Consider the following 14,961-nt stretch of genomic DNA (forward strand, 5'->3'; position numbering starts at 1 on the left):
TTTTGAAATTTTTTTTAATGAGTGGCCAGATTTGTAAAATATTTACATTATTTGTTTCTCCAAACAATTATCACATCTCCTTCGAGAATAGTTTGATTTGTTTTGATGTTTATAAATATACATTTTCCTCTTATAAATATTTTGAATACATTGGTGTATGCAATTACTCTATTAGTAATTTTGAATGTGTAATTGTCTATTAGTAATTAGTTGGCGATGAAGAAGGAAGACGACCTTGTCAAGGATTAATTTGCACTTTTTTTGCACATCTTTTTCATTTTAATTATAGGTATCACAACTTTTGACGGCTAATTATTTGTTAATAATGTACCTCTACCTATAACTAAATATATTGAAAGATATTTTTTAAATAATTTATAGCGTCAAGATTAGAATCTAATGCATCTAATGCTAACAATCAAATAGGAGTAGGAAACAACATCTAAACTAAAATCAATGCATCTAATGCAAGTAATCAAATGCGATTAGAAATCAATGCATCTAATGCAAGTAACCAAATGAGATTAGAAATCAATGCATCTAATGCAAGCAAACAAATAAGATTAGAATTCCACATCTACACTAAAATCCATACATCTAGTGCAAGCAATCAAATAGGATTAGAAATCCACATCTACACTAAAATCCATACATCTAGTGCAAGCAATCAAATAGGATTAGGAATCCACATCTACACTGAAATCCATGCATCTAGTGCAAGCAATCAAATAGGATTAGAAATCCACATCTACATTGAAATCAATGCATTTATTTCAAGCAACCAGATATAATTAGAAACCAACATCTACACCGAAATCAATGCATCTAGTGCAAGCAATCAAATATAATTAGAAATCAACATCTACACTAAAATAAATGCATCCAGTGCAAGCAATCAAATAAGATTTGAAATCACCATCTATGCTAAAATCAATGCATCTATAGAAGCAATCAAATAGGATTAGAAATCAACATCTAAACTGAAATCAATGCATCTAGTGCAAGCAATCAAATATAAGTAGAAATCAAAATCTGCACTGAAATTAATGCATCTAGTGCAAGCAATAAAATAGGATTAGAAATCATCATCTACACTGAAATTAATGCATATAGTACAAGAAATATTAGTCCCTCTCTCCCCCTCCATCTATATCTATGTATCCCTCCATCTCTCCTTATTTGTCTCACTATCTCATCCCCCGCCCCCCAAACACACACACACACACTCTCTCTCTCTCCATGTCTATATATCTCTCCCTCCATCACTCTATCTCTCTCTTCTTCCCTATATTCAACTCCCATCTATATCTCTATCTCCATCTGCCTCTCCTTTGTCTCTTTATATCACTCCCAAAATATACACACACTTTCTCCATATCTATATATCTCTCCCTCCCTCTTCCTCTCCCTCTCTTCCCCTTCACTCTCTCTCTCTCCCTTATATCTTTCTTCCCTCCTGCTCTCCTCTTATCACTCCCTCTCTCTCTCTCCACCTTTCTCTCTCTATGTATTTCTTCTTACCTCCCTCTCTATTTTCCTTCAAATCCATCTCTCTCTCCCTCCCTCTCTCCTCTCTCTCACATTCTCTCTCTCTTCCTTCCTCTTTCTCCCTTTATCTCTCGCCTCCCTTTGTCTCCCCCTCCCTCTCTCTCTTCCCCTTCACACTCTCTCTCCCTTATATCTCTCTTCCCTCCTGCTCTCCTCTTATCACTCCCTCTCTCTCTCTCCACCTTTCTCTCTCTATGTATTTCTTCTTACCTCCCTCTCTCTTTCCCTCCAAATCCATCTCTCTCTCCCTCCCTCTCTCCTCTCTCTCACATTCTCTCTCTCTTCCTTCCTCTTTCTCCCTTTCTCTCCCACCTCCCTTTCTCTCTCCCCCCCCCCCCCCCCCCCCTCTCTCTCTTCACCATCCAACTTTTTCACTCTCCCTACATCTCTCCTTCTCTCTCTGTCTCTTCCCCCTTCCTTCCATCTCTCCTTATTTGTCTCTCTATCTGACCCCAAACCACACACTCTCTCCATCTATCCCTTGTCACTCTCTCTCTCTCTCTCTCTCTCTCTCTCGCTATGTATTACTTATTCACTCCCTCTCCCCCCTCCAACTCCATGTCTTTGTCCCTCCCTCTCTATCCTTACCTCTCTCCCCCCTCTCTCAAGTCCTCTCTCTAGTCCTTCCCCTCTCTCCTTTTCTCTCCTACCTCCATCTCTCTCCCCCCATCTCTCTCTCACTCTCTCTCTTCTCTCAAACCTTGTCACTCTCTCCCCCTCTCCCCCCCTCCATATATGTGTCTCCCTCTATCTCTCCACCTCTGTCACTTTATGTCTTTGTTCTTCCCTCCATATATATCTAGAGTTAATATATATCATGATATATTAATATATATTATAATATAACAAATTTATTTTCATATTAAATTTAATATTGTATTAATCCAAAGTTATTAAATTTAATAATATTAATATTAGATCATCTAAATTGAAATCAATGCATCTAATGCAAGTAATCAAATGATATTAGAAATCAACATCTACATTGAAATCAATGCATCTAATGCAAGAAATCAAATAGGATTAGAAATCCACATCTACACTAAAATCCATGCATCTAGTGCAAGCAATCAAATATGATTAGAAATCCACATCTACACTAAAATCCATACATCTAGTGCAAGCAATCAAATAGGATTAGAAATCCACATCTACACTGAAATCCATGCATCTAGTGCAAGCAATCAAATAGGATTAGAAATCCACATCTACATTGAAATCAATGCATCTATTGCAAGCAATCAAATATAATTAGAAATCAACATCTACACTGAAATCAATGCATCTAGTGCAAGCAATCAAATAGGATTAGAAATCATCATCTACACTGAAATCAATGCATCTAGTGCAAGAAATTTTCTTCCCTCTCTCCCCCATCCATCTAATCTTGAAAAATATTTTTAATAATTTACAATCTCAAGATTAACAACATCTAATCCATCTAATGCAAGCAATCAAATAGGATTAGAAAACAACATCTACATTGAAATCAATGCATATAATGCAAGCAATCAAATAAGATTAGAAACCAACATCTACAATGAAATCAATGCATATAGTGCAAGCAATCAAATATTATTAGAAATCAACATCTACACTAAAATCAATGCATCTAGTGCAAACAATCAAATAATATTAGAAATCACCATCTATGTTGAAATCAATGCATATAGAGCAAGCAATCAAATAGGATTAGAAATCAACATCTAAATTGAAATCAATGCATCTAGTGTAAGCAATAAAATATAATTAGAAATCAGCATCTGCACTGAAACCAATGCATCTAGTGCAAGCAATCAAATAGGATTATAAATCATCATCTACACTAAAATTAATGCATATAGTACAAGAAATATTCTTCCCTCTCTCCCCATCCATCTATATCTATATATCCCTCCATGTCTCCTTCTTTGTCTCTGTATCTCACCCCCCGCAAAACACACACATACTCTCTCTCCATATCTATATATCTCTCCTTCCCTCTCTCTATCTCTCTTTTCTTCCCTATCTTCAACTCCCATCTATATATCTATCTCCCTCTACCTCTCCTTTGGCTCTTTATATCACTCCCAAAATATACACACTCTTTCTCCATATCTATATATCTCTCCCTCCCTCTTCCTCTCCCTCTCTCTTCCCCTTCATTCTCTCTTCCTCCCTTATATCTTTCTTCCCTCATCCTCTCCTCTTATCACTCTCTCTCTCTCTCTCTCTCCACCTTTCTCTCTCTATGCATTTCTTCTTAACTCCCTCTCTCTTTTCCTCCAACTCCATATCTCTCTCCATCCCTCTCTTCTCTCTCTCTAATTCTCTCTCTCTTCCTTCCTCTCTCTCCCTTTCTCTCTCTTTCTCTCTCACTTCCCTCTGTTTCTCTCCCCCTCTCTCTCTCTTCACCCTCCGACTTTGTCACTATCTCCCTCCATCTCTCCTTCTCTCTCCATATCTTCCCCCTTCCTTCCATCTCTACTTATTTTTCTCTCTATCTCACCCTAAAACATACACACTCTCTCCCCATCTCTCCCTTGTCACTCCCTCTCTCTCTCGTATGCAAAAAAAAAATTGGCATGTTCTCCCATGTCTTACATTGCTTATGGTCAAAGATTAAGAGTCACATAAGTTTGTAGTAAGCTAGAGTGGTAAAGAGGTTGTGGATATAAGGAGAATCCATGGGTTGATTTTGAAGGAATATTCCCTAATTCAACCTGCATAGACAGACTAGAAAACTTGGAAATACAATACTCACTTCACTTAGAGGTTTGTTGAATGAGCAATATATATCAATTCAATTCTAAGTATATCGACAACTTAAATGTTTAATGTCCACACTAGAGGATTGCATGGGATGTGTTTTGAAAAATTATTTAGAGAATAAATGAGATCATAACATTGCATTGTGTTTAGAGAGGAAGAGATATGTATTGTAATGGAGAATGGGTGAGATACTTGGAAGAGTTTGTTGAGAGGAATCATGGTAGCTCTCTAATCTAATTTTAATTATTTAGTAAGTAATGTGGATTGGGCTAAGGAAGGATTGTAGCTCAATAACCATCATTTTCTCTTCTACTCTCCTAATTTAACTTCGGGGTGGCATCTAAAGTGTATTTCTAATTTCCTACAATTTGGCACTAAATCACTTCTTTATAACTAGTTTCATGGATACATTCATGAGAAACATAAGTGTTTATTTTTATTGAGCTGAGAAGCTCATTCTACAGCCCAGTATGATGTGTAACGATGTTCGTCCATCATCAAAATTGAATTTTTGCTCATGTCGGCCAAAATAAAAAATCTAAAAAAAATAAAAAAAATAAAACTATATAAAACATTTAAATAATGTAGGCTAATAAAAAAATTTGCACCTGAATAAATTGGATCCCTCTTGGCTCATCTTAGATCCATATTTAAGATGGATCTATGTTGGTTATTATGCTAAGTATCTATGTTTTGTATCTTTGGGATTTAGTTCTCTTGAATATGCTTCTTAGAAGGCTTTTATTCCAAGAATGGTTCAAATTGATGGAAATGTTGTTAATAAACATGATGGTAAATCTCGATTGGATTTTTATTATGATATTTTTGTATGTAATGCTAATTCAAAGTTTATTTTCTAATTTCATATGAATTTTGTGTTGCATCACTACTAGAAGCCAAATTTTCTCACAACTAGGAAATATAACTAGTTAATGATCGAAGGATTTCAAAACAATGCTTTGATGGCTAAGAAAGGTACATTTGAGAACATTAAAACATTGATAATTGGAAGGAAATGTTGATAATAAGAGGGCTTAAAGAAATATTCCATTAAGGAAATGGTATCTAATATTAATAAGAGTGCTCCAAGCAAGAGCCTTCAATGTTTCACAACTAGGATCTAACTAGTTAATCATTGAAGGATTTCAATTAAATGCTCTGATGACCAAGGTAGGTAGATGTATGAACATTAAAATATTAACAATTACAAAAAAATATTGATAATAAAAATGCTTAAAAAAAATTTCACTAAAAAATAATATCTAATATTAATAATATCTAATATTAATAAAAGTGCTCCACATGAAAATCTTCAATATTTCAATTTTGAACTACTTAAAATATTTTTTTCCACTATTAAGATATTAATATATATATATACATGAATTAAAAAATAAAATAAAATCATCTTAAACTTTAAAAAAATCCAAATTTTAACTCATTTCCCAAAAATTACATAACCAAAAATGGCAAAACCAAGAGTCGCACTCAATCAATTTCAAAAAGCAATCATAAAATTCCATCACTTCCCATGAGGTACTAGCACTTGTTAAAATGCCATAAATCCAATCAAATTATAATAAAAATGGTTCTATTGGGAATGAACATGGCGATATCAACAAATAGTTAGTGTGACTAATACCCCTCCAAGAACACAGGATGTGCATGGGTGTGGATGTACCCTTATCTTATCTTATAAATAAGAAATAAGAAACAAATGTATGTAAATAATGTGTACTATACTTCATGACATAACAAGGCTGAGACACCTCTTATACGTAGTTATGGAAATAGATTACACTGAGCTTGTAACCTTATGTGCTAGATTATAAAGTCCACCCACTAATAATTCATGGGAATATGGGTTAAGGACAAAACCTTTATATTTCTAATCCATGTGATTACATGATGTTTTTTAAGTATTATAAGTAATCAAGTTTAATATTAATCACTAGTATATTAATTGTGTCGAGAAGTATTCTTCAACTCAATATGGTAGAGATGTTGTAATGTCATGTTCTATAGTGCAAACATTTTGGCTAAATCAAATTAAATAAAAAATAAAAATAAAAATAACACAAAATGATTAAAATAAAATAAAATAGAAAATAGAATTAATAAATAAATTAAAATAGAGGTAAAATAGTCAATTTATCATTCATGTTTTCATGGTTATAGGTTTTGACAACCCATGGTTTTTCTGCATGAAGATTTCCATAGTCACAAACTTGATGTTGATAAAAGCTTATGGCATAATGTGTGTTATTTTTAGTGGAATGCCTGAAGTCTGGGTGAACACTTCACCCATCTAGGTTTTGAAAACCCATGGTTTTTTTGCATGAAGATTTCCATATTCACTGGTGGCAATACTGAGGAAAGGAAACGTGTCAACAAACTGCTTAACTTCGTAGATCTTCCGAATAAAAAATCAGGGTTTTAGGTGTGAGGGTTTAATGCACTTTTAATTGTTTTGGCCTGCCCCTTTGTACTGGCCTTGGTTTCGCAGATGTAGCTAATTCATATCTACCAAAGAAAAAATAAGGGTCAGCCTCCATCCTTGTATCCGTTATTGGTCTGGTTCAGCTATGTGTATGCGTTGTGCCTTTGCTTGTTTCTTGTGGTGGTTTGTTTGCTGGTCCACGGAGGCTTCAAGTCGACTTTCAATCTGCAAATTTTCACTTATTCTTTGTTGCATGGCTTATGCTTCGTTTTTTTCTGCTCGTGGTGGTTTCTGATGTTAGTTCTGGTGTTGACCTGGCTCTGTGTATCCACAGGTTCTTCCCTTGCTACTTCTGTGGGCAGCTCAGCAAACGTTATTTCAGGTAAATTTTTGTTCTGGTTTCATTTCTACATTTCATTTTTTTGTGATTCCAACCCTCTAGCCCCTTGGTGAGCAGGTAAACTTACCAATGGCATTATTGCTGGGAGAAACCCTCTGGCTAAGGACTCGGTTCTCGTCCTCTGACTTAGAGACAAGTTTTTTCCAGGTAAACCCTTGTTCTTCCCTTATTTTATCTGCTCTCTGTCACCTTATTTTACTTGCCTTTCCGGTTTTTGACTACCCATCTCATTTTCGTGGTGATGTGCAGGTTGTACTTGGAGAATGTTGCTCCACGACCTCGTTCTTGGGAGTCTTTGCGGCTTGGGGAAACAGGGTAGGATCCCTCTGTGATTGTCTTGTTGTTTTTGCTTGTGTTATCCTTAGTCAGGCATAAACCCTTGGGGTTTCGTTTTCTCAGTTATGTTTTGTATGGTTTTATGGGTTTCAAACCCTCGCTGTCAAACTGGTCTTGGCCTGCAAAACGTTGTTTTCGGCACTTGTGGGTTTCAAAACCCTCTACTGTTTTGGTTTCATAAATGTATATTGAACTGTTAAATTTTGAAATGTAACAAATGCATAGGTGTGCTTGAATATTGAATGTAAATGTACCTAGGTTTCTGAGAAAGAATGTGATATCTTTGTTGGCTTTGCCTTTGTCTGGTTTCTGGTCTGAAATGCCTTCAGTCACGAGATTTCTGTCGATGTCATTCGGCCTCTTTAATGAAATACTTCACTATTTTTCTTAAAACAATATTTGAAGCACTAATGCACAGGAAAAAAGAAATTGTCTTTCTTTCTTTATGACAAAGATTTTAGATTCATTTGCTTTCACATATACTCAAGAAAACAAATTGTAATTTCAATTTTTGTATTCTTTCTTCTCTCTAGATGGCATACCCTCACAATGGGGATCTGTTTTGGCTTTTTATGCGTTACCAGCAGTCCCTTACAGTTGAGAAATTATCCTTCAATTACCTTACAGTTATCTAATAGTTTCTTTAAACATACTCTTAACTAATCCTATTTTACTTGCTTGTTTATTTTTAAAGGACAATGGTTGTATCAGCCTTAATTTAAATAAAACAAAAATAAAACAAAATTCATAATTTTTTCCTTCCTTTCCAGCAGAAAGTAAAAAACCATTTCCAGTTGTTGCCTTTTCAGTCGGATGCTCCTGCATCAGGCTCCCGGGGTAAATTAAACTCATGGCTCCTATCCATGAGCTCTTCAATAGAGTACCCAACACTTTGAATCTGGCCAGCATCTAACCAAGAACTATCCTCAATAGGATGGTCCTTCCACTTGACCAAGTACCGCAAATATTCTTTTCTTCGAGTCTGTCTAGCCACCTGGGTGTCTAGGATCTGTTCGATCTCTAAAGGCTTTGCTGGAGGCATCTGTTTAATCCACAAGTCGTTCTCATTCTAGGTGTCTCGTGTTCATCTTTCCGAACTGTCTTCTTCAAGAGCAGCAATTTATGGGTACAAATCTGCCACATTAGAAATGGGCGAGATTCCTATACCTAGAGGTAACTGCAACTCATAAGCGTTCACAGAAAACTTTCAGAGAATCCTGTAAGGCCAGATTTTCTTCAATTTTAACTTGTTGTATTCACCTTTAGGAAACCTCTCCTTGTGTAGGTGTGCTAGTACCAGGTCCCCTACGTTGAATTGTACCTCCCGCCTTTTCAAATTTGCTTTCTGTTTGTATTTTTGGCTGCTATCTTATAATTTTAATTTTACCTATTCATGAAGATCGTTGATTTCCTTTGTGAAATCTTCACCATCAACACTCATGCGCTCCAACTGACCCAAATCCCGCAACTCATGTACTCCATGTGGGTGCATTCTGTATAAGATCTGGAAAGGACTAGTACCTGTGCTTCTATTGGGTGATTTATTATAAGAAAATTCTACTTGTGCAAGTACACGATCCCACTGCCGAGAATTTTCACTAACCAAACTTGTTATGAAACCAGCTCAAGAAAAGATAGAAAAGAAAGATCAACGCCTTAGAATTCAGCCTCTTCGAGGGGGCAACCTCCTTTACATTACATAAATGAACAATTCTTGGATGATACAAATGAAAAGACCTCCTTTCTATATATAGGAGTCTAAGGGGTCATAACATAATTAGAGCCAACATAACAATAATAATGTAAGGGCATAATAATAACAATAGTGGGCTTCTATGGGGTACAATAGTAACAATATGGGCACTACATGGGTACATCAATATAATAAGTGGGTTATACTAATAAAAATAATGGGTTACACTAGTAGTATAGGGGCCTAACATGCCCCTCTCCTTCAAAAAGCGTTGTCCTCAACTCTTGAGTAGTTCTTGATGCTTCTGTATAAAATTCTTGTCCTCCCATGTGGAATATTCAGCGGGTAAGTTCTTCCACTTGATGAGATACTCTGAAATTGATCGATTTCGTAGCTGTCGAGTTCTTGTTTCTATGACTGCTCCAGGTTCCAATATGATTTTTCCTTCCTCTTTAATTTCTGGCAATATTGTTTGAATTGGGATCTTTTGCAACTTTTGAATAAGTGGCCATACTTCTTCGTCCTTCTTCCATTCATCCCTTGCTTCGTTTATCCAATCTGGTTGGATAATATAAATAGCACAAAACAATGCTTCCACATCCTCATCGTTGAAGAGTCTTCTGATTCGGTAAGGTCGCCATTTTTTAAGTGCCTGTTGTTTCGTTTGATTTTGCACCGAAGTGGCGTTATCCTTTAAAAGTTGGAGAACTTGTTGTTGATGCTCGATGTGATCTTTCACTGCTTGAACCTTTTTCTTCTTGATATGTCCTTCTATCTCTAGAGTTTGAGGAGTGGTAATTTCTTCCAATCCTTTACAAGATATGGTCGGATTTATTTCTTGATGCTCGATGTTATCTTTCACTTCTTGAACATTTTTCTTCTTTATATGTCCTTCTATCTTGATAGTTTGAGGAGTGGTAATTTCAAACAATGAATTAGAAGATATGGTTGGATTCATTTCTTCTTTCTCGATGTGATCTTTCACTTCTTGCACCTTTTTCTTCTTGATATGTCCTTCTATCTTGAGAGTTTTAGGAGTGGTAATTCTTGCCAATGCTTTACAAGATATGGTCTGATTCATTTCTTCTTTCTCTGGGGTGGGGTCCTGGCATATATCTTCTTCTTTTGTTGTTTCTTGATCCTTTTCTTCCTCCTCTTCATATTCTATGTAAAATAATTTCTTCTCAGCACACTTATGACCTTTAATGCATTTTCTATCACAATTGTAACAAATCCTTTTTTCTCTTTTTTCTTCCAATTGTTGTGGTGTAACCCTTGAAGGTTGTGGAAGGCTAGGAGAAACAACACTTCCATCTTTATAGTTGTGAGGGGTACACTTCCTGGTTTCCATAATTTTGCTTTCCACTATGTCACAAAGCCCTTTTACTCTTTCCAATTGTTGTGGTGTTGCTCTAAAGAAGGTGTTGCTCTTTGTATCCTCATAATGTGCTATCATTTCCTCCGTGAAAATTGACCACGTAACAAGTTGTTTACGAGAACAAAGCTCTTTGTACCATAAAAATTGATCTGGTTCTAAATATGAAGATGCAATACATACCTTTTGTAACAGTTGTACACCATGTATATCAAAATATTGCTCCATCTGAAGTATCCAATTTACCGGATCCTTGCCATCAAACTTCCTCATCTTGCTTTTTCTTGATTTTAGGAGCTCTACCTTGAAACACCTGTAACTCTGTACTTTCGGATCTTTAAGTTCTGAAATTGTGACCTGTAGTAGCCCTCTGTGTCCTCTTTTCAATGCCACCAGTCTGATCCAAATTGGATTCTCCAAGAAAGAGTTATGCACAATCTCCCAAGATGACCTGATTATAGACCTTTCCAGAAGAGCGAAGTTGTATGAAGTGCCACGTGTACAATTTTTGATATTTGGTTTTCAAAAAGATATACAAGAAACTATAGTCCGTCCTCTTTCTGTACCTTCTTACAAAATTTCAATCTGATTCACAAAGAGAAAGTTATGACAATTTTCCCCAGGTCACCTGTTTTGAATGTAATTCAGGAGTCTGCAAAAAGACCAACTTCCTCAGATTATATCTATGAAAATATCACGCGAAAAGCTTTGAAATTTGGACCCACGGTTCAGCGCGATTTCTTATCAAATGGGTTTTTTTTGCGACTTCTGAAATGTCACAGAAAAAAGTTATAGCGAAAATGCCACGATGACCAGTTTGGAGCAGCGAAACCCTAGAATCCAAAGCTCTGATACCAAATGTTATGAAACCAGCTCAAGAAAAGATAGAAAAGAAAGATCAACGCCTTAGAATTCAGCCTCTTCGAGGGGGCAACCTCCTTTACATTACATAAATGAACAATTCTTGGATGATACAAATGAAAAGACCTCCTTTCTATATATAGGAGTCTAAGGGGTCATAACATAATTAGAGCCGACATAACAATAATAATGTAAGTGCATAATAATAACAATAGTGGGCTTCTATGGGGTACAATAGTAACAATATGGGCACTACATGGGTACATCAATATAATAAGTGGGTTATACTAATAAAATAATGGGTTACACTAGTAGTATAGGGGCCTAACATGCCCCTCTCCTTCAAAAAGCGTTGTCCTCAACGCTTGAGTAGTTCTTGATGCTTCTGTATAAAATTCTTGTCCTCGCATGTGGAATATTCAGCGGGTAAGTTCTTCCACTTGATGAGATACTCTGAAATTGATCTATTTCGTAGCTGTCGGGTTCTTGTTTCTATGACTGCTCCAGGTTCCAATATGATTTTTCCTTCCTCTTTAATTTCTGGCAATATTGTTTGAATTGGGATCTTTTGCAACTTTTGAATAAGTGGCCATACTTCTTCGTCCTTCTTCCATTCATCCCTTGATTCATTTATCCAATCTGGTTGGATAATATAAATAGCAAAAAACAATGCTTCCACATCCTCATCCTTGAAGAGTCTTCTTATTCGGTAAGGTCGCCATTTTTTAAGTGCCTGTTGTTTCGTTTGATTTTGCACCGAAGTGGCGTTATCCTTTAAAAGTTAGAGAACATGTTGTTGATGCTCGATGTGATCTTTCACTGCTTGAACCTTTTTTTTCTTGATATGTCCTACTATCTCTAAAGTTTGAGGAGTGGTAATTTCTTCCAATCCTTTACAAGATATGGTTGGATTTATTTCTTGATGTTCGATGTTATCTTTCACTTCTTGAACATTTTTCTTCTTTATATGTCCTTCTATCTTGATAGTTTGAGGAGTGGTAATTTCAAACAATGAATTAGAAGATATGGTTGGATTCATTTCTTCTTTCTCGATGTGATATTTCACTTCTTGCACCTTTTTCTTCTTGATATGTCCTTCTATCTTGAGAGTTTTAGGAGTGGTAATTCTTGCCAATTCTTTACAAGATATGGTCTGATTCATTTCTTCTTTCTCTAGGGTGGGGTCCTGGCGTATATCTTCTTCTTTTTTTGTTTCTTGATCCTTTTCTTCCTCCTCTTCATATTCTATGTAAAATAATTTCTTCTCAGCACACTTATGACCTTTAGTGCATTTTCTATCACAATTGTAACAAAGCCCTTTTTCTCTTTTTTCTTTCAATTGTTGTGGTGTAACCCTTGTAGGTTGTGGAAGGCTAGGAGAAACAACACTTCCATCTTTATAGTTGTGAGGGGTACACTTCCTGGTTTCCATAATTTTGCTTTCCACTATGTCACAAAGCCCTTTTACTCTTTCCAATTGTTGTGGTGTTGCTCTAAAGAAGGTGTTGCTCTTTGTATCCTCATAATGTGCTATCATTTCCTCCGTGAAAATTGACCACGTAACAAGTTGTTTACGAGAACAAAGCTCTTTGTACCATAAAAATTGATCTGGTTCTAAATATGAAGATGAAATACATACCTTTTGTAACAGTTGTACACCATGTATATCAAAATATTGCTCCATCTGAAGTATCCAATTTACCGGATCCTTGCCATCAAACTTCCTCATCTTGCTTTTTCTTGATTTTAGGAGCTCTACCTTGAAACGACTGTAACTCTGTACTTTCGGATCTTTAAGTTCTGAAATTGTGACCTGTAGTAGCCCTCTGTGTCCTCTTTTCAATGCCACCAGTCTGATCCAAATTTGATTCTCCAAGAAAGAGTTATGCACAATCTCCCAAGATGACCTGATTATAGACCTTTCCAGAAGAGCGAAGTTGTATGAAGTGCCACATGTACAATTTTCGATATTTGGTTTTCAAAAAGATATACAAGAAACTACAGTCCGTCCTCGTTCTGTACCTTCTTACGAAATTTCAATCTGATTCCCAGAGAGAAAGTTATGACAATTTTCCCCAGGTCACCTGTTTTGAATGTAATTCAGGAGTCTGCAAAAAGACCAACTTCCTCAGATCACATCTCCGAAAATATCACGCAAAAAGCTCTGAAATTTGGACCCAAGGTTCAGCGCGATTTCTTCTCAAATGGGTTTTTTTTGTGACTTCTGAAATGTCACAGAAAAAAGTTATAGCAAAAATGCCACGATGACCTGTTTGGAGCAGCGAAACCCTAGAATCCAAAGCTCTGATACCAAATGTTATGAAACCAGCTCAAGAAAAGATAGAAAAGAAAGATCAACGCCTTAGAATTCAGCCTCTTCGAGGGGGCAACCTCCTTTACATTACATAAATGAACAATTCTTGGATGATACAAATGAAAAGACCTCCTTTCTATACATAGGAGTCTAAGGGGTCATAACATAATTAGAGCCGACATAACAATAATAATGTAAGGGCATAATAATAACAATAGTGGGCTTCTATGGGGTACAATAGTAACAATATGGGCACTACATGGGTACATCAATATAATAAGTGGGTTATTCTAATAAAAATAATGGGTTACACTAGTAGTATAGGGGCCTAACATGCCCCTCTCCTTCAAAAAGCGTTGTCCTCAACGCTTGAGTAGTTCTTGATGCTTCTGTATAAAATTCTTGTCCTCCCATGTGGAATATTCAGCGGGTAAGTTCTTCCACTTGATGAGATACTCTGAAATTGATCGATTTCGTAGCTGTCGGGTTCTTGTTTCTATGACTGCTCCAGGTTCCAATATGATTTTTCCTTCCTCTTTAATTTCTGGCAATATTGTTTGAATTGGGATCTTTTGCAACTTTTGAATAAGTGGCCATACTTCTTCGTCCTTCTTCCATTCATCCCTTGCTTCGTTTATCCAATCTGGTTGGATAATATAAATAGCACAAAACAATGCTTCCACATCCTCATCCTTGAAGAGTCTTCTGATTCGGTAAGGTCGCCATTTTTTAAGTGCCTGGTGTTTCGTTTGATTTTGCACCGAAGTGGCGTTATCCTTTAAAAGTTGGAGAACTTGTTGTTGATGCTCGATGTGATCTTTCATTGCTTGAACCTTTTTCTTCTTGATATGTCCTTCTATCTCTAGAGTTTGAGGAGTGGTAATTTCTTCCAATCCTTTACAAGATATGGTCGGATTTATTTCTTGATGCTCGATGTTATCTTTCACTTCTTGAACATTTTTCTTCTTTATATGTCCTTCTATCTTGATAGTTTGAGGAGTGGTAATTTCAAACAATGAATTACAAGATATGGTTGGATTCATTTCTTCTTTCTCGATGTGATCTTTCACTTCTTGCACCTTTTTCTTCTTGATATGTCCTTCTATCTTGAGAGTTTTAGGAGTGGTAATTCTTGCCAATGCTTTACAAGATATGGTCTGATTCATTTCTTCTTTCTCTGGGGTGGTGTCCTGACATATATCTTCTTCTTTTGTTGTTTCTTGATCCTTTTCTTCCTCCTCTT

This window comes from Pinus tabuliformis, chromosome 7 (assembly GCF_031772625.1).
Source record: "Pinus tabuliformis cultivar Carrire ecotype Pingquan chromosome 7, CPIR1, whole genome shotgun sequence".
Classification (NCBI taxonomy): domain Eukaryota; kingdom Viridiplantae; phylum Streptophyta; class Pinopsida; order Pinales; family Pinaceae; genus Pinus; species Pinus tabuliformis.